General features: G+C 44.9%; 1 long non-coding RNA gene across 1 annotated transcript in view; it reads right to left on the bottom strand.

Moving 5' to 3' along the window:
* Positions 1-11,403: 11,403 nt before the first annotated feature.
* LOC132210622 (uncharacterized) overlaps positions 11,404-27,403 on the bottom strand; it is a 70,840-nt gene continuing 54,840 nt past the window's right edge. The window contains exon 5 of the long non-coding RNA XR_009446761.1: positions 11,404-11,641. This is a non-coding gene — a long non-coding RNA (uncharacterized LOC132210622). The remainder of the gene's footprint in view (positions 11,642-27,403) is intronic.

Here is a 27,403-nt window from a genome sequence, read left to right as displayed (position 1 = left end):
ACTACCTGGAAATTGATATCTGTTTCAAGCCCACCGACTCCCAAAGAAACCTAGAATACACCTCCTCTCACCCATCTTCTTGCAAGAATGCCATCCCCTGTTCCCAATTACCTTGCCTACAGTACATCTAGTCCCAAGATGAGGCATTCCATTTCCAGATATCCCAGAGGTCCTCATTTTTCAAGGCCACAATTTCCCCTGCACAGTGGTTGAAAACACCCTAGACCACATCTTTCATGTTTCCCGCGCCTCAGCCCTTACACCCACTCCCAGCAATAACAACAAAAACAGAATTCCCCTTGTCCTCATGTATCACACCATTAATCTCCGGATTCAACACATCATTCTCCGCCACTTCCACCACCTGCAATCTGACCCCACTACCAAGGATACATTTCCCTCCCCACCTGTATCCTGTATCTGCCTTCCAAAGGAACCACTCTCCCTGTGACTCCCTCATCTGCTCCACACTCCCCACCAGCCCCACCACACCGGCACTTTTCCCTGCAACCGCAGGAAGTGCTACACCTGTCCCTACACCTCCCCCTCACCCCCATCCCAGGCCCCCAAAAAGAATTCCACATTAAACAGATGTTCACCAGCATATCTGCCAATGTGGTAGAATGTATATGCTTTTCCTGATGTGATCTCCTCTACATCGGGGAAACCAAGCGAAGGCTTGGAGATCATTTTATGGAGCACCTACGCTCAGTTCATGACAAATGACAACACCCCCCAGTTGCGAACCACTTCAACTCTCCCTCTCACTCCCTGGGCAACATGTCCATCCTGGGCCTCCTCCAGTGCCACGACGATGCCACCTGAAGCCTGGAGGAACAGGCCCTCATATTCCGCCTGGAAACCCTGGAGCCCAATGGTCTCAAAGTGGACTTCACAAGCTTCAAAATCTCCCCACCCTGATCTCATCTCAAGACCAGCCCTCTCGTCCCCACTTCCTTGACCTGTCCGTCTTTTCTCCACCCATCCGCTCCTCCCACCTCATTGACCAACCTCCACCCCCACTTCCTACCTACTAGCCTCATCCCCACCTCCCTGACCTGTCCGCCTTCCCTTCCACCTACCCGCCCCTCCCTCCTCACTGATCAACCCCCATCCCAATTCCCCACCTACACTCATCTTTACTGACTTCATCCCCACCTCCTTGACCTGTCCATCTTCTCTCCAACTATCTGCTCCTCTGTCCACCTTCTTTCATCGCCTCATCTCTCTGTTTATTTCAGAGACCCCTTTCCCTCCCCCATTTCTGAACAACAGCCAAGACCCAAAACGTCAGCTTTCCTGCTCCTCTGATGCTGCCTGGCCTGCTGTGTTCATCTAGCTCTACATCTTGTTATATAAGCTCATTTACCTTGTCCTATACACTGCAGGCATTTAAGTACAATACCCTCAGTCCTGTGTTAACTGCCCACCACTCCATTTCTTATGGGTGTTCTCTTAGCTGATGTGATTGAAGTTGGATTCCTGACACTTTCCATACACCCTGTGCTAGCGTTACTCAAGTGTACCCATTCCATCGTAACAAATCACTTCTTCCCCAGTATTGGTGCCAGTGTCCAATGATATCTCACCTGTTTCTCCCATACCAGTCTTTGAGCCATGCATTTACCTCTTTCGTCTTGTTGACTGTGCACAAATTTGCTCATGCCTCTGGTGGCAATCTGGAGATCATTACCTCTTTCGTTCTGCTTTTTAATTTAGCTAATAGAGGCTCATATTCCCTCAGAAGAACCTCTTTCCTCTTCCTACGTGTATCATCAGCATATACATGGACCACAACGTCTGAGACTTTCCCTTCCTCTGTAGCCCAGATGAGATATCCTGAACCCAGGCACAAGTCAGGCAACACAGCCTTTGGGACTCTCAATTCTGGCCACACAGAAAAGTGCCTACTGCACCTCTCTTTTCTCTCCCTTGTCTTGAATGGCTTCCTTACCACAGTGCTATGGACAGTTTGCTTCTGCTCCCTGCAGGACGCACTCATCCACACAGGGAGCAAGAATCTCAAACCTGTTAGACAGGCTCAAGGCCAAGGCCAAGACTCCTTCAACGCTACGACGGTTTAAGGAGACGGTTTAAGGAACAGTTGTTGGGAGTGATGAGTAAATATGTCCCTCTGAGACAGGCAAGAAGGGGTAAGATTAAGGAACCTTGGATGACGAGAGCGGTGGAGCTTCTAGTGAAAAGGAAGAAGGTAGCTTACATAAGGTGGAGGAAGCTAGGGTCAAGTTCAGCTAGAGAGGATTACATGCAGGCAAGGAAGGAGCTCAAAAATGGTCTGAGGAGAGCCAGGAGGGGGCACGAGAAAGGCTTGGCAGAAGGAATCCGGGAAAACACAAAGGCATTTTACACTTACGTGAGGAATAAGAGAATGGTCAAAGAAAGAGTAGGGCCGATCAGGGATGGCATAGGGAACTTGTGTGTGGAGCCTGAGGAGGTAGGGGAAGCCCTAAATGAGTTTTTTGCTTCTGTCTTTACGAAAGAAACGAACTTTGTAGTGAATGAAACCTTTGAAGAGCAGGTGTGCATGCTGGAATGGATAGAGATAGACGAAGCTGATGTGCTGAAAATTTTGTCAAACATTAAGATTGACAAGTCGCCAGGCCCGGATCAGATTTGTCCTCGGCTGCTTTGGGAAGCGAGAAATGCACTTGCTTCGCCACTTGCGAAGATCTTTGCATCCTCGCTCTCCACTGGAGTCGTACCTGAGGACTGGAGAGAGGCAAATGTAATTCCTCTCTTCAAGAAAGGAAATAGGGAAATCCCCGGCAATTATAGACCGGTAAGTCTCACGTCTGTCGTCTGCAAGGTGTTAGAAAGGATTCTGAGGGATAAGATTTATGACCATCTGGAAGAGCATGGCTTGATCAAATACAGTCAACACGGCTTTGTGAGGGGTAGGTCATGCCTTACGAACCTTATCGAGTTTTTTGAGGATGTGACTAGAAAAGTTGATGAGGGTCGAGCTGTGGATGTGGTGTATATGGACTTCAGTAAGGCATTTGATAAGGTTCCCCATGGTAGGCTCATTCAGAAGGTCAGGAGGAATGGGATACAGGGGAACTTAGCTGCTTGGATACAGAATTGGCTGGCCAACAGAAGACAGCGAGTGGTTGTAGAAGGAAAATATTCTGCCTGGAAGTCAGTGGTGAGTGGAGTTCCACAGGGCTCTGTCCTTGGGCCTCTACTGTTTGTAATTTTTATTAATGACTTGGACGAGGGAATTGAAGGATGGGTCAGCAAGTTTGCAGACGACACAAAGGTCGGAGGTGTCGTTGACAGTGTAGAGGGCTGTTGCAGGCTGCAGCGGGACATTGACAGGATGCAGAGATGGGCTGAGAGGTGGCAGATGGAGTTCAACCTGGATAAATGCGAGGTGATGCATTTTGGAAGGTCGAATTTGAAAGCTGCGTACAGGATTAAGGATAGGATTCTTGGCAGCGTGGAGGAACAGAGGGATCTTGGTGTGCAGATACATAGATCCCTTAAAATGGCCACCCAAGTGGACAGGGTTGTTAAGAAAGCATATGGTGTTTTGGCTTTCATTAACAGGGGGATTGAGTTTAAGAGTCGTGAGATCTTGTTGCATCTCTATAAAACTTTGGTTAGACCGCACTTGGAATACTGCGTCCAGTTCTGGGCGCCCTATTATAGGAAAGATGTGGATGCTTTGGAGAGGGTTCAGAAGAGGTTTACCAGGATGCTGCCTGGACTGGAGGGCTTATCTTATGAAGAGAGGTTGACTGAGCTCGGTCTCTTTTCATTGGAGAAAAGGAGGAGGAGAGGCGACCTAATTGAGGTATACAAGATAATGAGAGGCATAGATAGAGTTGATAGCCTGAGACTATTTCCCAGGGCAGAAATGGCTAGCACGAGGGGTCATAGTTTTAAGCTGGTTGGTGGAAAGTATAGAGGGGATGTCAGAGGCAGGTTCTTTACGCAGAGAGTTGTGAGAGCATGGAATGCGTTGCCAGCAGCAGTTGTGGAAGCAAGGTCATTGGGGTCATTTAAGAGACTGCTGGACATGTATATGGTCACAGAAATTTGAGGGTGCATACATGAGGATCAATGGTCGGCACAACATTGTGGGCTGAAGGGCCTGTTCTGTGCTGTACTGTTCTATGTTCTATGTTCTATGCTACCTCCTGGATCATTTTTCTTGTCTCAGTCATAGTCACATCTTCCTGTCCCTGAAGACTGATCGAATTCAAGACAGCTTATCTGATGGGTGTGCCTGCCTCCTGAAATGCACTGCCCAGGTAACTCTCTCCCTTCATCTGTATCTGAAGCTCAACTCTGAGCTGAGTTCCTCAAGCAACCAACACTTGTTGCAGATGCCACAACAACAACAAAAACAAAGTTGCTGGAAAAGCCGAGCAGATCTGGCAGCATCTGTGAAGGAAATAAAACAGAGTTAATTTTTCAGGTCCAGTGACTCTTCCTCAGAACACGGATGCCACAGATGTGATCGCTAAGAATCACAATGGGATTCACCAGCTCCCACATTATGTACGTGCAACACATCTCCAAACCAAGCATCTCTAATTTTTAATTCTTATTTTGGATTTTTCAAAATAAGATAACACAGTGTCGATTTCTAAAGAAGGGTCTGGACCTGAAATGTCAGCTTTCCTGCTCCTCTGATGCTGCCTGGCCTGCTGTGTTCATCCAGCTCCACACTGTGTTACCTCAGACTCCAGCATCGGCAGTCCTTATTGTCTCTTGGATTTTCAAAAGTTTTATCCTGGTTATTTAGTTTGTAGCCTGTAAATATTCCCCCTATTTACCTTCAATTTGAAAGTAATCCATAATTGATAGTCAAAATAAAAGCTATCACCACCCAATAAACTTGCAGTTTACCTGCAATATCACTCTTTTGCTCTGGGCCCCTGATTCTGATCTTCAATATATTATGTTGAAAAAAAACTTACAAATGCTGAATCAAGAAATAAGCAAGCAAATGCACCTCTTTTCCTTTGTAGCAGGTTCTCACAATGCCTTCAAATTCCCTCACTCTGGATATGATCTCTCCTTCCTGTGTGAGGCTTCAATATGTGTACGATATGTGCTAAATTGTGATCCATAGATGACGTTGAATCACAATGTGAGTTCTCTGGTCTTTGCTGCCTTCTTCAGGGAAGTCCTGCATTCAGTTCCACTTAGCACTCGTAAAGCTAAAGCTAAGATGAGAGAACCATCGTTTTTCAAGGTAACTGGATTCTCACTCAAGTGCTAGATGTTATCAATGGCAGCCATTCATATTAAATTCATGCTGATTTAGTGAATAAACTTGTGTTTCATCATGAGTCATTTACTATTAGGACATGCAGGATATTCAGACATAGGAATGCGATTGGGTGATTAGTGGAAGTGAAATTAGCGTTATAGAGGTTTGAATGTTGGTTAACTGGAATTACAACATTGCTAATGCTAAGAGTGTACAATGTACCATCATATAATCAGAGTCGGAAAGGGGAGCAATTTTTTAGAGGTGCAGAAACAATAGTCCATGAAGAGTAAGAGAAATCCTAATATTAATTAGGATGAATCCCTCTAACGATACAAAGTTCACAAAATTTTTCACTGACACATGACAAGATTGAAGGGGGAAGAAATCATTTCAGTTCTGCTTATCCGAAATTGATTCAGACTGGTGAGCATTTTAATTCAAGAGCATTCTAGTTGCAATGAATGTAATCCCATCAGATTTAGTGCATATCTGGAAAAGGATAATGACAGCCCAAAGGGATAAAATTTCTATTCTCGGACAAAGGCCAATTTTTGGCTGGTGTGATGTATGAGGGTAAAAGTGATTGGAAACAGCTACTTGAAGGTTCGTGGGAGATATTCAAAGAAAAGCTAAAGGAGGCTCAGAACAAATGTGTTCCCAACACAGTAAAATGCCTGGATACCTGGATGCATGGAACTTGGGACTACTTGGGAACACTTTAAAAATGGCAGGTGGGGGCTTCCAATAATTCCTATCCCTATTCCTGTTTCCACTATTTATCACTAACATAAAAAATGGCTGTGGGCAATCAGTCCTCAAAAGATGCCGAACCTTGCTTGTTCTATTGGGAGGCAATGGGGACAATTTAAACTTGCTCCACATCCCCACAATTTTAGTCTGGTGGAGTTCTCTCAGTAAGCAGACCTGGTTCACAATGTCTCAGAGGAGGTTTAAACCGTGGACCATAGTGGCAAATGAGGAACCGGAATAAAAGTCACCAGTTCCTGAAATTCTTTCAGGCTTTGAAATGCATAGAAAAAAAATTATTTCAGTTTCAGTAATGTGACGCTGTATTGTAAGGTTCATATGTTTTTACAGTAGAATCTGGGATCTCTTGTGTAATATGAAAGAGAGATTTAAATGTCCAGAGTCCTTTAAAATGAAAGAAAAAGATACGCCAGCAGCAGTTGGTTAAAGCAAAGAAAACTCTTCATCTGTTACAGGGCTGCTTTGATTATCAGGCCATCTAATGTTGCAAAGAGAAAGGTCCGTGTCTATTTAATAAAATAAAATCAATATTTTGAAATTACAGTGACTGCAGTGATTTATTAGAACAGTTGTGGTCATTAGCAACGTTTTGTTGAGTTTCAAAAGAACTTAAACTACTTACCTCTGTTGGGGCTGTTTAGATATTTGATTGACAGTTTTAAAAGGATTAGGTATTTTTGTTGGGCTTAGTGAAAAACACGTTTGTTTGGTTTTACAATAGACTGAGAGAGTCTAATTTATTTTGGAATACTTCTTTTTAAGGACAGATTTTTATTACTAGCTTGGTGTCTTTGCATAAGTTTAGTTTATTAAATAAAGAGGACATGGAGGGATCAAACTGGGCATAGAAGGGTGAGCAGTTAGTGTTTGAGTGCCTGATATTCATTAGGAAGACACTGGCAATCACCCACCTCTGTTGTCACTGATGTTCTCCCTACAGAGTGGCAGACCTGACGTCATCCTATTCCCATTACCCCAACATGGTAGCTGGGGGAGGGAATTCCTGTATTAAAAGAGATGGGTCCAACTCAGGAGAGTTTCCAGCTTGTTCCTACTGCCTCTTCCAGGAAAATCTGATCCAAACAGTATGACTCTGCCACGAGCCACTTGGGAAATTGACTGAAACTTGAGCCCCACTATTCACAGGATTTTCACAGAAATTAAATTTTAATTCCAAGAACTCAAAATTCCTTATTTCCTTGCCTGACAGAATCAGGTTAACAGGAAACACTGACGAGGTCTCTGTACATCATAAAACAACTGGTGTTTGTTACAAGTAAATTAATTCTGACCACAAGCAAACAAGAATATAAATTCTCAACATGTTGCTCCCAGATGAAAATCTAACCTCCTTCGAAACTGTGACACACGCACACAAACACAGACACATGAACACACACACACACACAGGAAGAATTACTGAGGAAACCTCAGTTCAATGGCACCAGTACACAGTTTACAATATTCCCAATGACTGGGAAGTCCAGAACCAGAGGTTACATCTAAGGGGGACAGAGATGAGGTGGAATTTCTTCACCTAAACAGTAGTGAGCATATGGAATTCTCTGCCATAGGAAACCGTTAAGGCCAAAATGTTGAATGTTTCAAGGAGCAATTAGATATAGTTCTTAGGAATAAAGGGATCAAAGGATATGTGGAGACAGTGAGAACAGGGTTGGGTGGTGAGCCATGATTATATTAAACAATGAAGCAGGTTCAGATGAATGAGTGGCCTCTTCCTGCTCCTATATTCTATGCTTCTATAGTGCAATAGTTAGCAAATGTAAAGCTCATGTGAACCTAAGGTAAGTGGAAAAATAAATCCAAGTTTGCTCAGCAACAGGAAGAAAATGAGCATCGTTGTAGGTCTTATGTCTAAAGCTTCCTGTTCATAGTATATATCAACAGTTCTGGTGTAGAAACAGAAAATTATCAATGCACTGTTCATGTGGCCAGATAAGCGGTAAATGAAAGTCAATCCAACTGGAGAAATGTGAAATAATAAAACCATAAGACGTAGGAGTAGAAATTAGGCCATTCAGCCCATTGAGACTGTTCCGCCATTCAATCATGGCTGATAGGTTCCTCAACCCCATTTTCCCACTTTCCCCCCATAACCCTTGATCCCCTTGATAATCAAGAGGCTATCTGTCTCAGTCTTCAATGTACTCAATGACCTGGCCGCCACAGCCTTCTGTGGCAGTGAATTCCAAAAGATCCTCTTTTTATTATTCTGTGATTATAAGAAATGGAGTGTTACAGATGTGGGGAATGTTTGGACAAGGGGTGCAGTTGCCTCCTTAGGACAGAGTAAGATGATGATAAGTTTAATTGATGCAAAAGAAAGACCAAATTCTGTTAGGAGAGAAGTTAAAAACCAAAGGGATAATAATTTAATTTTACAAATGATGAGGGAGGAATTGAGGAGTATATTTTCATTCAGAGATTGGAAGGGTTATGCAAAGTACTCACTACTCAATATGGCGGGAGACAAAAATACTCATTACATTTATAAAGCAAAATTAGATCTGCCATTGAGGTGCTGTTGCCCGGGGCTATGAACTAGAAACCAAAAGATGGATGGATTGTGTCTACTTGGCACAGGTAGTAATCGGCATCATACTGTCTCTGGTGCTATAAACTCTCATTTGTTTCTGTTCCACTGATGCCAGAGACCGGATTAGGATACCTAGTGATTACATGTGTACTGATCTACTGAAGGGGCGTGTGGTTCTCACTGATGGGTCAGTTACCCAGGAGCCTCAAAGATACAGGAAGATACTTTTCTTTTTTAAAAAAAATACGTGATGGTGGTTACATAATGGCATGAGTTCTTTCCAAGAGCTATGATCAGATTTGTTAATACAGGCAGAGGATTTTGAAGTTTCGCCAGTTTTGAGTGTTGAAATGCTCATGTTTCCTCTTCACAGACACTGCCTGTGTTGCTAAATACTCTCAGCAATTTTTACTTCATTACAGAGTTCAACCATTACCTGTTTCATAGTTTAATGAATGGAGCTGTTTAATTTCATTCTGCGTGTCACTTCATATACCTAAAGTCTTCTCATGCCCAAGCAAAGTGGGATTATACAGCTACTGGGCAATGATTTGGAGATATATCTAAGCTTCAAGCAACTGGCAAAAAGATCCAAAGAGGAATTTTAAATAACTTGCATTTATGTGGTGCCAGACAAAGTGTTCTTTAAGACAAAGGAGAGGTGGTGTGATCTGGGCTTGAATGTGGCCTTGAAAGAGAAGATGGTAACAGAGGAGCAGAGTGATTGAAAAAGACAACTTTTGAGCTAAAGCCTCGAATATCTGATGGTATGGTCAAAGGAGAAAAGGTAAGTGAGCTGGGAGTGCATAAGAGAACAAAATCGGAGGAAATATGCAATTAATGTCAATCAATTCTATTGCAGCCTTAGGTAAAGTGACACATGTGCACTAATCTAAATAATTATGAAAAAGTGGTTTAAATTCTGTCCACAGTCAGAATTTATCTGCTAAGGAGCAAGACGAAGGACACGAATACACCATCCATTTCAATGTACATGCATCTCCATTCACTAAATCTTGGCTGATCTGGTTGTGGACCCCACACCACTCTTCTGCCTGCACCACCCATGTAATCCTTGATTCCATTGGCTATCAAATTTATCCTTGAATAATTTCAACGATCCAGCAATTACTGTTTCCTGAGGAAGCGAATTCCACAGACTAACTGCTCTCTGAGACAAAACATAACTGTCCTGCAGGCATGATAGGCTGGATATTCATCCTCCATCCTGTAATAAATCTGTGACTATGTGACTTTATTTGTAAACTGTATTCCCAAGTTCTAGTGACTACCACAAAATGAAACATTTTCCTGGTATTAACCCTATCAAGTGCAATCAGCATCATATGTACTTCACTAAGATCAAAGACATCTCTTTCTTCTGAAATCTAGTGCATATCAGCCCATCTCGTTCAAACTTGCTTCATTTGGTGAGGTCCGCAACACAGGAATGAGTCAAGTTTATCTTCTCTGAGCTGTTTATTATGCAATTAAATCCTTTTTTAAATGAGGAGGCCAAAATGCTATACAATACTCCACATAAGGCCTCACCAAAGCCGTGTCCAGCCCCAAAGAAAATTCTCTACTTTTATGTTCCATTTCCTCTTGTAAGAAGAAAACAACATTCCATTTGCTTTCCTACTCTCTATCTATGCTTGCACACTAACATTTGTCAGGATATTTAGATCTCTTGATACCACCAAGGTATGCAAACCATCACATTTAAATAGAACACTACTTTTCTATTCATCCTGCCAAAATGGACAAAATCACATTTTTCAATTATGTTCCAACTGTTAAAAGTTTGCCCAATTGCTTAACTTACCTATATCCCTTTTTGGTTCACCTTTTTCCAGTGTACTTCCTCAAATATCCTGGCGTGATCACTATACATTCAGTTCCTCAATGCCATTGATATAGATCGTAAATTGTTGTGGTTACAAGACTGATGATCTCTGTGCCATTCCAGCCATTGCAGCTTGCCAATGTGAAAAGAAAAATTATCCCTACTCTCTACTTCCTGTTATCTAACCAATCCTTCACCATGTTAAGATGTCACACGAATATCATTTATTTTTATTTTGTGTAGCATCTTTTGTTGTGACACCTTATCAAATCCTTGCAGGAAATTCAAGTAGCAACAGACTTGTTTTCATCTTGCTTATTATTTCCTCAAAAAGTGTAATAACTTAGTTAAATAACTCTGATTAAATAACTTAAAAAAGCTCTAATGAAGGGTCTAGGCCCGAAACGTCAGCTTTTGTGCTCCTGAGATGCTGCTTGACCTGCTGTGTTCATCCAGCTACGCACTTTGTTATCTTAGTTAAATACCTGTCTCTTTTGCAAAATCATGTTGATCCTGTCTGTTCCCATTATGAGTTTCTAAATATTCAGCTATAAGTTCTTCACCAATGGATTCTAGTAAATTTCTAATGATCGTTAGCCTCATTTTACATTACCAGATCTAGGATAATCAGTTCCCTGGTCACTGTTAGAATATTTTGCAATGAAGGATTTATCTGAACAAAAATCCACAAATTAATTTTTCAGGATACCTTTACCAATCTGAACCTCCCAATCTACATGTAGATTAAAGTCACCTCTGATTGTTATGTTTTGTTTCTTAACCCTCCATTTATTTCTTCAGGTATATCTGCTGTCACAAGGTGTAATTATAGTTGGGCAATTTATAAAATATTCCACAAGCAACTTAAATTTCTTGTTGCTTGCCTCCGTTTAAACTGATTTAATATCTTGCTGTTTTGAACAAACTGCATCACACACCATTGTATTAATGCCATCTTTAATCAGCAGTGCTACTCCACAATTTTTATTCCTATCTTTCTGTGGTATAAAATACCTTTCAATATTCAGCAGAATTCATTATATTCTGAACTGAGTTGCATCAAGTCGATTCTGTTCTCTCTGATGAAGGGTCTAGGCCCGAAATGTCAGCTTTTGTGCTCCTGAGATGCTGCTTGGCCTGCTGTGTTCATCCAGCTTCACACTTTGTTATCTTGGATTCTCCAGCATCTGCAGTTCCCATTATCTCTGATCCTGTTCTGCTTCTTGTTGGAACTGGTTGATAAAATAGACCAATAAAATGCAGAAGTAACCAGCCATCAGTTATGCTAAGAATTCATAACAAATTCTTGAATTCCCAAAACACAGTAATTACGAGAAGCGAGACATTACCTCAACCGATAGTCACAGCATGTAAACCTATCCATTAGATTGTTCCATCTGTCAAACTGTAAGATGTATTTTGTTTACTTCTGCAAATTGACTAAATATTAAGCTTTCCTTTCTAAATTTTATTAACATTTAGAAACAGTGACGTGGTCATCAGTTCTTATTATATCACTTTGATCATGATTATTTCTGAATTAAACTGTGGAATAAACTGTAAATTAGATTTGTTGACAGAATTGGACAATTCAGAGTTACTTTAACAAAAATGCTACTGATAAATACTACTAATCCATACTACATTTGTCTTTTTAAAAACCCATAATTTGAAGGAAGAAATATAAAGTCCAGCTAAATAGGAATTTACTGCTTCCATGTTTGAAATATCAAGCAAATTAAAAAAAGATTTTTGAACTGGGAGCAACAGACAATGTTGCTAATTAATCCCTGTTTTGAATAAACTTCGGCCACAAAGTGACCCTTGTTTCACATCAAGCAACATTGTGCTTCACAGGGATTGACTGGAGAGAAAACTATATGAGCACTGATGTTCCAAATCGGTAGAGAGAGAATGCAATATTCTTTGTGACATCTTTTGGATAAGGTGTAAAATCAAGAGCCTGTCTGACCTTTCAAGTGGATGTTGAAAATTCAATGGCAATATTATTAGGACAAAAGACTTCTCCCTGCTCTCCTGGCCAACACTTAACCCTCAATCAACATATAAAACTGATTATCACATTGTTTATTTCATTGCTGAAAAAATGTTTAAAAAATCTGTTGCATTTCATTCATTACAACAGGGAGTGCACTTCAGTAGTATTTTTCAGGCTGCCATGTACATTGGGATAACCTGAGGTTGAAAAGGTTGCTATATAAACTCAAGTATCTCTTTCTTTGTCTAGATTTCCCAACTGAAAAATAAATCTTTTTTCTTTCTATGTAATCAAATCTTTTTGCTATCTAAAACATCTCCATCAGATCGTCCCTCAAACAATTCTCAAGGAAATGCAACCTATATTCATTAAACTGTTCAATCATTCTCTTGTTACTGGAATGAATTTAATGCAGGGGTTCTGCTTGTTGCAGTTTGCAAAAACAATGATGAAACAGACTGTATTCTTCTGCTCTGTTTACAATAAATTACAAGCTGTTGGCTTTAACTTGCGCTCATTGGGATGTTGTGAAGTTGAGGAGAGTATTTGTGGATGAGAAAGCAGGATGTTAAAATGTTTGGTGTTTGTCAAATGGTAAGGGGGAAAAGTACATGTCCCATTAAAAATGATGTTTTTTCTAAGCTTGGAGATCAAAAAAAATGCCTGCAGGCAACAGCAGATGTGCAGATAGTTCTCGAAAATGAAACAGTACATCAAAGCTATAGCGTTAGCAGGCAAAGTAACATTTTTACCAAGTCAACCAGTCTTTGAATTTTTCCAATTAATTTAAGCCAGGACCAAGGTACCAAATCCAAATTAAATCTAAATTTAATCATATTGACTACATAGGACCAATCCTATTGTAAGAAATTGATAGGCCATCAAGGGTACAAAAGAAAAGGACATTTGAAAATTGGTGTGAGAGAAACTACCATCTGAGAGAGGGAACAACCCATTGGCTCTGAAGAGAATCACTGGCTGTCACAGAATTCTATCAGCTCTCAGAAAACAAAATAATCTCATTAAATGTGCAGCAGCATTCTTTGTTAATATTCCTGACATCAGAGTTTGATCAAGAGAGTCATTTTGGCCACCGGAATTTGACAGAGAAAGCCATTCCTAGTGGAGGATCAGCAAAGAAAGCGCAGAGCAGCCTAGGAAAAGCATCCTGTAATTTTGAGGATAATAAAATGTGAGGCTGGATGAACACAGCAGGCCAAGCAGCATCTCAGGAGCACAAAAGCTGACGTTTCGGGCCTAGACCCTTCATCAGAGAGAGGGATGGGGAGAGGGAACTGGAATAAATAGGGAGAGAGGGGGAGGCGGACCGAAGATGGAGAGTGAAGAAGATAGGTGGAGAGAGTATAGGTGGCGAGGTAGGGAGGGGATAGGTCAGTCCAGGGAAGACGGACAGGTCAAGGAGGTGGGATGAGGTTAGTAGGTAGATGGGGGTGTTCTGCAAAGCGGTCTCCAAGCCTCCGCTTGGTTTCCCCAATGTAGAGGAAGCCGCACCGGGTACAGTGGATGCAGTATACCACATTGGCAGATGTGCAGGTGAACCTCTGCTTAATGTGGAATGTCATCTTGGGGCCTGGGATAGGGGTGAGGGAGGAGGTGTGGGGACAAGTGTAGCATTTCCTGCGGTTGCAGGGGAAGGTGCCAGGTGTGGTGGGGTTGGAGGGTAGTGTGGAGCGAACAAGGGAGTCACGGAGAGAGTGGTCTCTCCGGAAAGCAGACAGGGGAGGGGATGGAAAAATGTCTTGGGTGGTGGGGTCGGATTGTAGATGCCATTTACAATCCGACCCCACCACTCAAGACATTTTTCCATCCCCTCCCCTGTCTGCTTTCCGGAGAGACCACTCTCTCCATGACTCCCTTGTTAGCTCCACACTGCCCTCCAACCCCACCACACCCGGCACCTTCCCCTGCAACCGCAGGAAATGCTACACTTGCCCCCACACCTCCTCCCTCACCCCTATCCCAGGCCCCAAGATGACATTCCACATTAAGCAGAGGTTCACCTGCACATCTGCCAATGTGGTATACAGCATCCATTGTACCCGGTGCGGCTTCCTCTACATTGGGGAAACCAAGCGGAGGCTTGGAGACCGCTTTGCAGAACACCTCCGCTCAGTTTGCAACAAACAACTGCACCTCCCAGTCGCAAACCATTTCCACTCCCCCTCCCATTCTCTAGATGACATGTCCATCATGGGCCTCCTGCACTGCCACAATGATGCCACCCAAAGGTTGCAGGAACAGCAACTCATATTCCGCCTGGGAACCCTGCAGCCTAATGGTATCAATGTGGACTTCACCAGTTTCAAAATCGCCCCTTCCCCTACTGCATCCCTAAACCAGCCCAGTTCGTCCCCTCCCCCCACTGCACCACACAACCAGCCCAGCTCTTCCCCCCCACCCACGGCATCCCAAAACCAGTCCAACCTGTCTCTGCCTCCCTAACCGGTTCTTGCTCTCACCCATCCCTTCCTCCCACCCCAAGCCGCACCCCCATCTACCTACTAACCTCATCCCACCTCCTTGACCTGTCCGTCTTCCCTGGACTGACTTATCCCCTCCCTACCTCCCCACGTATACTCTCTCCACCTATCTTCTTTACTCTCCATCTTCGGTCCGCCTCCCCCTCTCTCCCTATTTATTCCAGTTCCCTCTCCCTATCCCCCTCTCTGATGTAGGGTCTAGGCCCGAAACGTCAGCTTTTGTGCTCCCGAGATGCTGCTTGGCCTGCTGTGTTCATCCAGCCTCACATTTTATTACCTTGGAATTCTCCAGCATCTGCAGTTCCCATTATATCTGTAATTTTGAGGAATTCAGTTTTAAACATTTTTTTATTATTATTTTGGTTTATTTGGATGGAATTTATATCTATTGTAACAGCATACCATTAGAAGTTTGTTATTCAAGAATAATTAGTAGTTAAGAGGGAATTGTTTGGTTTGTCAGTAGTCCTGTTAATTTGTTAACTATTAGCGTTAAATAAATAAATTGTTACTTGTTGGTTGTGGATGACTGCCAGGAGTTCATTTTATTTCACCTCTCCTTGATAAGGTATTGGGAGGTGAGAAGCAGGTGTACCACTTTTCATATTTCCTTTAACACCCCCCTTATAATTATCAGAGAGGTGTTGACCTCCACTCTATAACAGGGGGTCCTGCTCTGTTTCAACTCATTCACCAACACAATGCTCACAGTATGAAGTAACCTCTTAAATCCCAATCTAATTCTGTCAAATCTGTATTGTATACCCTCCAAAGTCACTAGATTTGACATGAGTGCAGCAATCTAGACAGGACATGATGGATTTATGCAACTGAACCACTTTTTGTCCTTTGTATTCAGCATCCTTGAAGTAAAGATTACTGTTTATTCACCTTTTGTTTACTGTCTGTACATATCCAGTCACCGTTAGTGATTAATGTGCATGAATATTCATAACTTTCTGAGTCACAGAGTTACACAGGACAGAAACAGACCCTTTGGTCCAATGCATCTATGTGAACCAGATTTCCCAAACTAAACTAGTTCCACTTCCCTGAATTTGGCCCACATCCTGCTAAATCTTTTAAATGTTGTAGCCACACCTGCATCTACCACTTTCTCTAATAGTTCATTGCACACACAAACCAGCCTCTGTATGAAAATATAAGGGTAAGGGTCTAGGCCCGAAACGTCAGCTTTCCTGCTCCTCTGATGCTGCTTGTCCTGCTGTGTTCATCCAGCTCTACACCTTGTTATCTCAGATTCTCCAGCAACTGCAGTTCCTGCCATCTCTGAATGAAAAAGTTGGCCCTCATGTCTTTTTAAAATCTTTCTATTCTCACCTTAAAAATATGGCCCCTAGTTTTGAACTCACCCCCTCCTCCAGGTAAAAGCCCTTTTTGTTTCACCTTATCTATCCCCTGATTTTACAAACCTCTGCAAGGTCACTCCTCAACCTCCGATGCTCCAGTGATAAAAAAAACTTCTCTCTCACAATTTCTAATTCTTCACTAATATGGAAATGATGTGACTATTCTTGCTTCAAACAAAAGGTGATGATTTCATACTTAAACCCAGCAAACCCAATTTTCTTGTTATCAAATCAATCAATCTCTCTCTCTCACTCTCCTCTCTCATTTCCCAGTCATATCTGTGAAATTTACTGTCCCTCCCAGCAAATGGCAAACCTGGATATGCATTTCAATGTCCATTTCAAGCCCACTGACTCCCACAGCTACCTAGAATACACCTCCTCCCACCCACCCTTCTGCAAAAATTCCATCCCCTATTCCCAATTCCTCCGCCGCATCTGCACCCAGGATGAGGCACTCCACTCCCGCACATCCCTGATGACCACGTTCTTCAAGGACTGCAATTCTCCCCCCGCAATGGTCGAGAACGCCATTGACCACGTCTCCCACATTTCCCGCAACACATCCCTCACACCCCGCCCCCACCACAACCGCCCCCAGAGGATCCCCCTCGTTCTCACATACCACCCCACCAACCTCCGGATACAACGTATCATCCTCCGACACTTCTGCCATCTACAATCCGACCCCACCACCCAAGCTATTTTTCCATCCCCACCCTTGTCTGCCTTCCGGAGAGACCACTCTCACTGCGACTCCCTTGTCCGCTCCACACTCCCCTCCAACCCCACCACACCCGGCACCTTCCCCTGCAACCGCAGGAAGTGCTACACTTGCCCCCACACCTCCTCCCTCACCCCCATCCCAGGCCCCAAGATGACCGTCCATATTAAGCAGATGTTCATCTGCACATCTGCCAATGTGGTATATTGCATCCATTGTACCCGGTGTGGCTTCCTCTACATTGGGGACACCAAGCGGAGGCTTGGGAACTGCTTTGCAGAACACCTCCGCTCAGTTCACAATAAACAACTGCACCTCCCATTCGCGAACCATTTCAACTCCCCCTCCCATTCGTCAGACGACATGTCCATCATGGGCCTCCTGCAGTGCCACAATGATGCCACCCAAAGGTTGCAGGAACAGCAACTCATATTCCGCTTGGGAACCCTGCAGCCCAATGGTATCAATGTGGGCTTCATTAGCTTCAAAATCTCCCCTTCCCCCACCGCATCCCAAAACCAGCCCAGTTCTTCCCCTCCCCTCCCCACACTGCATCACAAAACCAGCCCAGCTTGACCCCTCGCCCCACTGCATCTCAAAACCAGCCCAGCCTGTCTCTGCTTCCCTAACTTGTTCTTCCTCTCACCCATCCCTTCCTCCCACCTCAAGCCGCACCTCCATTTCCTACCTACCACCTCATCCCGCCTCCTTGACCTGTCCATCTTCCCTGGACTGACCTATCCCCTCCCCACCTCCTCACCTACACTCTCCTCTCCGCCTATCTTCTTTACTCTCCATCTTCGGTCTGCCTTCCCCTCTCTCCCTATTTATTCCAGTTCCCTCTCCCCATTGCCCTCTTTGATGAAGGGTCTAGGCCCGAAATGTCAGCTCTCGTGCTCCTAAGATGCTGCTGGGCCTGCTGTGTTCATCCAGCTCCACACTTTGTTATCTTGGATTCTCCAGCATCTGCAGTTCCCATTATCACTTATGCATTTCTCTATTTCTTCGTCAAGTTATCCGTATGGTGAAAAATTTGGTTCACATCACATGCCCCATGTGCCAGAGCATATTCCCTTTTTGCAACCCTCTATCTATCTGTTCTATTCGCTTGTGGGATGTGGACATCGCTGACTGGGCCAGCATTTATTGCATGTCCCCAGTTGCCCTTGAGAAGGTGGTGGTGACCTGGCTTCTTGAATTGCTGCTGTGGGTTGACCCACAATGCCATCAGGGAGGGAATTCCAGGATTTTGGCCCAGGAATAGTGAAGGAACAGTGGTGATTTTCCAAGTCAGCGTGATGAGTCGCTTGGTGGGGAACATGAAGGTGGTTCGTACATATCTTTTATCTCTGAATCAGATTCCAACCCGCACCACAACAGTTCATTCAGTTCTAATTCATTTTTGCTACAATCACTTCAGTGGAACTTTTGTCAAATTTCTTCTGGAAACTGAACTATTAGAGAAAGCGGTAGATGCAGGTGTGGCTACAACATTTAAAAGATTTAGAGGGATATGCGCCAAGTTCAGGGAAGCGGAACTAGTTTAGTTTGGGAAATCTGGTTGACATAGACGCATTGGACCAAAGGGTCTGTTTCTGTCCTGTGTGGTGAATCCTGAAAAAAATATTAACTTGTTTAAACAGACAAAATTTATTCTTTACAAATCTATGGTGACTTTGCTCTACCGATAATTCTCCAAGTGCTCATTAACTCTGTCCCTGTTGAATAGGTTTCATCAAATTTCCCATAACTATGTTTTGTTTTCTGATAGCTTTATTGTTAACTGGTTTTGCTAACCCTCATTTAAGGCTAATTGGTTTGCACATTTACTATTGGAAACTGGTACATTTTCAGTTTCAGAATGACTGTTCTCACCTTTGACTCAACACTGAAGAATTAATAGAAGTGATTCAGTTAACATATCAATAACAAAGCCCATAACAACTAAAGTGTATTGCAGGTCAAAACTTGCAGCACGATGATCTAACTTGTGTTACTTTGTACTTGGTGTTAATAAGGCATGTTTCATGTCAAAAGTAGCTCTTTGTTTATTGAAGAGCTGGAAATCACTGAGTCTTAAGAAGTATCTGGAAACAGTATTCCAATGACTTAAAACAGGCTTTTTCTAAAGTATCCCAGGCCCCCAGATGACCTTCCATATCAAGCAGATGTTCACCTGCACATCTGCCAATGTGGTATATTGTATCCACTGTACCCGGTGTGGCTTCCTTTACATTGGGGAAACCAAGCAGAGGTGTGGGGACCGCTTTGTGAAACACCGATGCTCGGTTAGCACTCAAAACTGCACCTCCCAGTCGCGAACCATTTTAACTCCCCCTCCCATTCCTCAAACGACATGTCCATCATGGGCCTCGTGCAGTGCTACAATGATGCCACCCGAAGGTTGCAAGAACAGCAACTCATATCCCGCTTGGGAACCCTGCAGCCCGACAGTATCAATGTGGATTTCACAAGCTTCAAAATCTCCCCTTCCCCCACCGCATCCCAAAACCAGCCCAGTTCTTCCCCTCCCCCCACTGCACCACAAAACCAGCCCAGCTCATCCCGTCGCCCCACTGCATCCCAAAACCAGCCCAGCCTGTCTCCGCTTCCCTAACTTGTTCTTCCTCTCATCCATCCCTTCCTCCCACCTCAAGCCGCACCTCCATTTCCTACCTACCACCTCATCCCACCTCCTTGACCTGTCCGTCTTCCCTGGACTGACCTATCCCCTCCCTAACTCCTCACCTATACTCTCCTCTCTACCTATCTTCTTTACTCTCCATCTTCAGTCCACCTCCTCCTCTCTCCCTATTTATTCCAGTTCCCTCTCCCCATCCCCCTCTCTGATGAAGGGTCTGGGCCCGAAACGTCAGCTTTTGTGCTCCTGAGATGCTGCTTGGCCTGCTGTGTTCACCCAGCCTCACATTTTATTATCTTGGATTCTCCAGCATCTGCAGTTCCCATGATCACTTTTTCTAAAGGATGTCACTGTACATTGCAAAACCCAAAGTGGATCTAACTTTCTAGGAGAGGACTGTTGTAATATGTTCTAATGTAGGTTTTAAGGACTTTTCTACAAGCTGAGGCCAGAATTCCAGGTTATTGTTATTCAAGTTTATTGACACACTCCGCATGAAGGTAAGGCTGCAGAGAAGCATGCAGTGTCTACACCTTGTTACCAGAGCAGGAGTACAGGAGCAAGGGTGTGTTTTTGTAGTTATGCAGTGCCTTGGTGAGACCACACCTGGAATATTGTGTGCAGGTTTGGTCTCCTTTTCGAAGGAAAGATTCATTTGCTCTCAAGCGAAAGTTTACCAGGCTGATTCTAGGGATGGCAGGTCTGACGAATGAGGAGAGATTGACGAGGTTGGATAACAAAGTGTGGAGCTGGATGAACACAGCAGGCCAAGCAGCATCTCAGGAGCACAAAAGCTGACGTTTCGGGCCTAGACCCTTCATCAGACAGGCTCTCTGCTTGGCCTGCTGTGTTCATCCAGCTACACACTTCGTTATCTTGGATTCTCCGGCATCTGTAGTTCCCATTATCTCTGATTGACAAGATTGGGATTGTTTTCACTGGTGTTCAGATGAGTGAGGGGGAATTTCATAGAGACTTATAGAATTCAAACAGGGCTGGACAGAGTAGATGCAGGGAGGGTGTTCCCAACGTGGGTGTGTCCAAAACCAGAGGTCACAGTATGAGGATTGAGAGTAGGCGATTTAGGATGGAGATGAGGAGACATTGCTTTACCCAAAGAGTAGTGAGCCTGTGGGATTCATTATTACAGGAAGTAGTTGATGCCAAAAAATTGAATGTATTCAAGAGCCAGCACTTGGGGCGAATGGGATCAAAGGTTATGCGGAGAAAGTAGCATTCGGCTATTGAATTGGACAATCAGCCATGATCATGAAAAATGACAGAGGAGGTTCACAGGGCCGAACAGCATCCTCATGCTCCTATCTTCGATGTTTCTATGTTTCTATGTAACATTGATCTCACAGCTAAATCACAGCTTTCCTCAAAGATTAAATCATATATCTACATCCGGCTCCCCACTGCAAGTAAATTGTCCTTTTCAGATTATTAACTAAAATGATTTCCTTGGCATTTTGAAAAAAAAATTTCAGGTAAAGTATTTCCCTTCAGTCTGTTTGTATTTCCAACAGGAGCATTTCTCCCAAATGTCTGCTGGACAGAAATTCAATGTGGAGATATTCAAAATAACAAGGTGTAGAGCTGGATGAGCATGGCAGGCCAAGCAGCATCAGAGGAGCAGGAAAACTGATGTTTCGGGCCTAGACCCTTCTTCAGAAATGGGGGAGGGGAAGGGAGTCTTGAAAGGGAGTCCGGAGGCCCGGAAGCGAGAAATGCAATTGCTTCGCCACTTGCGAAGATCTTTGCACCCTCGCTCTCCACTGGAGTCGTACCTGAGGACTGGAGAGAGGCAAATGTAATTCCTCTCTTCAAGAAAGGAAATAGGGAAATCCCTGGTAATTACAGACCAGTAAGTCTCACGTCTGTCGTCTGCAAGGTGTTAGAAAGGATTCTGAGGGATAGGATTTATGACCATCTGGAAGAGCATGGCTTGATCAAATACAGTCAACACGGCTTTGTGAGGGGTAGGTCATGCCTCACAAACCTTATCGAGTTTTTTGAGGATGTGACTAGAAAGGTTGATGAGAGTTGAGCTGTGGATGTGGTGTATATGGACTTCAGTAAGGCATTTGATAAGGTTCCCCATGGTAGGCTCATTCAGAAGGTCAGGAGGAATGGGATACAGGGGAACTTAGCTGCTTGGATACAGAATTGGCTGGCCAACAGAAGACAGCGAGTGGTAGTAGAAGGAAAATATTCTGCCTGGAAGTCAGTGGTGAGTGGGGTTCCACAGGGCTCTGTCCTTGGGCCTCTACTGTTTGTAATTTTTATTAATTACTTGGATGAGGGGATTGAAGGATGGGTCAGCAAGTTTGCAGACGACACAAAGGTCGGAGGCGTCGTTGACAGTATAGAGGGCTGTTGTAGGCTGCAGCGGGACATTGACAGGATGCAGAGATGGGCTGAGAGGTGGCAGATGGAGTTCAACCTGGATAAATGCGAGGTGATGCATTTTGGAAGGTTGAATTTGAAAGCTGAGAACAGGATTAAGGATAGGATTCTTGGCAGTGTGGAGGAACAGAGGGATCTTGGTGTGCAGATACATAGATCCCTTAAAATGGCCACCCAAGTGGACAGGGTTGTTAAGAAAGCATATGGTGTTTTGGCTTTCATTAACAGGGGGATTGAGTTTAAGAGTCGTGAGATCTTGTTGCAGCTCTATAAAACTTTGGTTAGACCACACTTGGAATACTGCGTCCAGTTCTGGTCGCCGTATTATAGGAAAGATGTGGATGCTTTGGAGAGGGTTCAGAGGAGGTTTACCAGGATGCTGCCTGGACTGGAGGGCTTATCTTATGAAGAGAGGTTGACTGAGCTCGGTTTCTTTTCATTGGAGAAAAGGAGGAGAAGAGGGGACCTAATTGAGGTATACAAGATAATGAGAGGCATAGATAGAGTTGATAGCCAGAGACTATTTCCCAGGGCAGGAATGGCTAGCACGAGGGGTCATAGTTTTAAGCTGGTTGGTGGAAAGCATAGAGGGGATGTCAGAGGCGGGTTCTTTACACAGAGAGTTGTGAGAGCATGGAATGCGTTGCCAGCAGCAGTTGTGGAAGCAAGGTCATTGGGGACATTTAAGAGACTGCTGGATATGCATATGGTCACAGAAATTTAAGGGTGCATACATGAGGATCAATGGTCGGCACAACATTGTGGGCTGAAGGGTCTGTTCTGTGCTGTACTGTTCTATGTTCTAAGTAAATAGAGACAGAGGGGGAGGCGCATAGAAGATGAATAGAGGAGAAGATGGGTGGAGAGGAGACAGACAGGTCAAAGAGGTGGGGATGGAGCCAGTAAAGGTGAGTGTACGTGGGGAGTTAGGGAGGGGATGGGTCAGACCAGGGAGGATGGCCAGGTCAAGGAGGCGGGATGAGGTTAGTAGGTAGGAGATGGGGGTGGGGCTTGAGGTGGGAGGAGGGAACAGGTGGGAAGAAGGACAGGTTAGGGAGGTGGGATGAGCTGGTTTTGGGATGTGGTAGGGGGAAGGGGAGATTTTGCAGCTTGTGAAGTCCACATTGATACCATTGGGCTGCAGGGTTCCCAAGCAGAATATGAGGTGCTGTTCCTAGCAACCTTTGGGTGACATCGCTGTGTCACTGCAGGAGGGCCAGGATGGACATGTTGTCTAAGGAATGGGCAGGGTGAATTGAAATGGTTCACGACTGGGAGGTGCGAACGGAACGTAGGTGTTCTGCAAAGCAGTCCCCAAGCCACTGCTTGGTTTCCCCAATGTAGAGGAGGCCACAACGGGAACAGTGGATACAGTATACCACATTAGCAGATGTGCATGTGAACATCTGCTTGATGTGGAAGGTCTTCTTGGGATCTGGGATGGGAGTGAGGGGTGAGGTGTAGGGGCAGGTGTAGTACTTCCTGCGGTTGCAGGGAGAAGTGCTGGCTGTAGTGGGGCTGGAGGGGAGTGTGGAGCGGACAAGGGAGTCATGGAGAAAGTGTTCCTTCCGGAAAGCAGATAAGGCTGGGGAGGGAAAAATGTCTTTGGTGGGGGGTCGGATTGCAGATGGCGCAAGTGTCGAAGGATGATGCGTTGGGTCCGGAGGTTGGTGGGGTGGTACGTGAGGACGAGGGGGTACTGTTCTGGTTGTTATTGCGAGCAGGGGTTGTGAGGGATGAGTTGCGGGAAATGCAGGAGACACAGCCGAGGGTGTTCTCAACCACTGAGGGAAGATGTTGCAGTACTTGAAAAACGAGGACATCTGAGATGTTCGGGAGTGGAATGCCTCATCCTGGAAGCAGAAACGGCAGAGGCGAAGGAATTGGGAATAGGAGATGGCATTTTTGCAGAAAGGTGGGTGGGAGGAGCTGTATTCTAGGTAGCTGTGGGAGTCGCTAGGCTTGAAATGGATATCAGTTTCCAGGTGGCTGCCGGAGATGGAAATGTAGAGGTCCAGGAAGAAGAGAGAGGTACCAGGAATGGTCCAGATGAACTTAAGGTTGGGGTGGTTCGAGCTCCTTATGGGAGCATGAGGCAGTGCTGATACAGTCATCAATGTAACAGAGGAAGAGGTGGGGTTTAGGGCCCCGGCAGCTACGGAAGACAGATTGTTCCGCATAACCTACAAAGAGGCAGGCATAGCTTGGACCCATACGGGTGCCTATGGCCACCCCCCTTTGTCTGTAGGAAGTGGGACGAATTGAAAGTTGTTCAGGGTGAGGACGAGTTTGACTAAGCAGAGGAGGGTGTCTGTGGAGGGGGTGCTGGTCGGGCCTACAGGACAGGAAGAAGTGAAGGCCCTTTAGGCCATCTGTATGGGGAATGAAAGTGTATAGAGACTGGACGTTCATGGTAAAGATGAAGTTTTGGAGGAGGTAGAGGGCGTGGGTGGTGTTACGGACATAGGTCGGGAGTCCCTGGGCCAAGGGGGAGAAAATGGAGTCAAGATAGGTGGAGGTAAGTTCAGTGAGAAAGGAGCAGGTGGAGACAATGGGTCAACCAGAGCAGGTGGGTTTGTGAATTTTGGGAAGGAGATAGAAGCGGGCGGTGTGGGGTTGGAGAACAATGAGGTGGGAGGCTGTGGGTGGGAGGTCACCTGAGATGATGAGGTTGTGGATGGTTTGGGAGATGATGGTTTGGTGCTCGGGGGGTGAGGTAATGATCAAGGGGGCAGTAGGAGGTGCTGTCGGAGAGTTGGCGCCTGGCCTCGGCGATGTAGAGGTCAATGCGCCATAATACATCTGCGCCTCCCTTGTCCGCGCGTTTTATGGTGAGGTTGGGATTGGAATGGAGGAAAACCCACGGACAAGGGAGGTGCAGATGCTGTATGGCACACTGACCTCTACATCGCCGAAGCCAGGCTCCAACTCTTCAACACGTCCTTCTACCCTTATCTGCTTTATGAAGGAAACACTCTCTCTGTGACTCCCTTGTCCGCTCCACACTCTCCTCCAGCCCCACCACACCCGGCACTTATCCCTGCAACTGCAGGAAGTGCTACACCTCCCCCTACACCTTCCCCCTCACCCTCATCCCATGTCCCAAAACCTTCCATATCAAACAGATGTTCACCTGCACATCTGCTAATGTGGTATACTGAATCCGCTGTTCACGTAGTGGCCTCCTCTACATGGGGGAAACCAAGCAGAGACTTGGGGACTGCTTTGTGAAACACCGATGCTCGGTTAGCACTCAAAACTGCACCTCCCAGTTGCGAACCATTTCAAGTCCCCCTCCCATTCCTCAGACGACATGTCCATCCCGGGCCTCCTGCAGTGCCACAACGATGCCACCCGAAGGTTGCAGGAACAGCACCTCATATTTCGCTTGGGAATCCTGCAGTCCAATGGTATCAACATGCACTTCACAAGCTTCAAAATCTCCCCTCCCCCTACTGCATCCTAAAGCCAGCCAAAATCATCCCTGCCTCCCTAACGTGTCCTTCCTCCCACCTATCACCTCCTCCCACCACAAGCCCCACCCCATCTCCTCCCTCCTAGCCACATCCCGCCACCTTGACCTGCCCATCCTCCCTGAACTGACACATCCGCTCCCTAACTCCCCACCTATACTCACCCTTACTGGCTACATCCCTGCACCTTTGACCTCTCTGTCTCCTCTCCACCCATCTTCTCCTCTATCCATCTTCTATCCACCTCCCCCACCCTCCCTATTTATTTTAGAAGCCCCTTCCCCTCCCCCATTTCTGAATAAGGGTCTAGACCCGAAATATCAGCTTTCTTGCTCCTCTGATGCTGCTTGGCCTGCTGTGTTCCTCCAGCTCTATACCTTGTTATCTCAGATTCTCCGGCATCTGCAGCTCCTATTATCTCTGGAAATATTGAAGTTCTTCCCGAGCTATTCTTTCAAAACAACATAGGGGGATGTTGGCATGAAGGCTAGTCTGAATCTGTTCTTTCAGGAGGTGAAACAGAATTAATTGGATTAGTTATAGTTTTCCAAACTCACGACACTAAAAGGACTGGATGCCAGTGTTCTGTGTGATGTCTTTTGTACCTGCTAAGTGTACAGGTTCTTTATAGGCTTACTATTCTAGTGTCTTTGAGGGTAGCCATCAACTTGTCTAACATGAAGACCAGAGTATAATGGAGGTTATTACATCATTAACTTTTTACAGTTTATAAGGAGTTTATGGGGAGAATTGTATATGGATCTGAGTGACTTCAGCAATAGCAGGATGTGTGTCAGAATCAGGCAACGCACATGGCAAGACCCATTTTTATACTGGAAGCAACTCCTACCATCTTTTATGCATTTCACAAATGGGGTGGAAAGATTCCGAAGCAGCAGCAGTGAGGTCCAAGTGTCAGCAATTATCTTTTGTTAAACACCTTGTTAATGTCGCTGCTTGCCTCATTAATATTCAGCCTCCCATCTTACCGCATTCGCCAAACATTACGGAAATTCAACAATTCAAAAATTTAGAGCAGGTGCCCTCTGGATTCAGCTCGCCAGTTGGTCTGAATTGAACACCATGCAGCAAAACTTCAGGGCATGCTCCACTGGCACTGTCCACATGCAGTCCACGTCCACAGACACTAGCATTTGACATGAGAACATGCCTCATTGCACATCCCCAGCTCTCTTAGAGGTAGGTTCTGCACTTCAATGCTGCAAATTGGGCTGAGCTGGCAATTATCATTGTAACGCTGCAACAAGAACACTGCGCACTCAGAGACATATACCCAGTTCATAGAATGAAACTGGCTGCATCTCGTTCACTTAGTGTGAGCCTACCTGAATATTCATAGCATCCGTGCTTTGCATTGCCTTGCCTTGCCTTTTTGACCTTTGCCTCCTCATCCAGAGGTACCAGGTTCATATTACAGCTGTCTTACCATACTATTTAGTGCATCCACAAAACTGGACACAAAATTTAAAGCAGGGCCAGGAAGCTTGTCATAGTTGTCTGCACTCACCAATTATGTCAAGGCAAATATTCTTCACTCAGGTAAATACAGTCAGGGTGTCTGATACCAGTCCAGGCCCTGCTCAGGGATGATCAGTCAGGATGCTCTCTTCATAAGGGGTGTTAAGCAAATTGATGGGCAACATGCCAATTGTCATGAATCTTTGTACCCTATTCCGGGCTGCTTTCCTCCTGGAATGGGAGACAAACAATAATCGCTGACACTTGGAACCTCACTGCTGCTGTTTGGGAATCTTTCCACGCCATTTGTGAAAAACATAAGAGATGGTAGGAGTTGATTCCAGTATAGAGATGGGTCTTGCCATATGCGATGCCTGATTCTGACACA

This window comes from Stegostoma tigrinum, chromosome 16 (assembly GCF_030684315.1).
Source record: "Stegostoma tigrinum isolate sSteTig4 chromosome 16, sSteTig4.hap1, whole genome shotgun sequence".
NCBI lineage: Eukaryota > Metazoa > Chordata > Chondrichthyes > Orectolobiformes > Stegostomatidae > Stegostoma > Stegostoma tigrinum.
The sequence above is the reverse complement of the archived record's forward strand: the minus strand, read 5'-3'. Positions and strand labels throughout refer to the sequence as shown.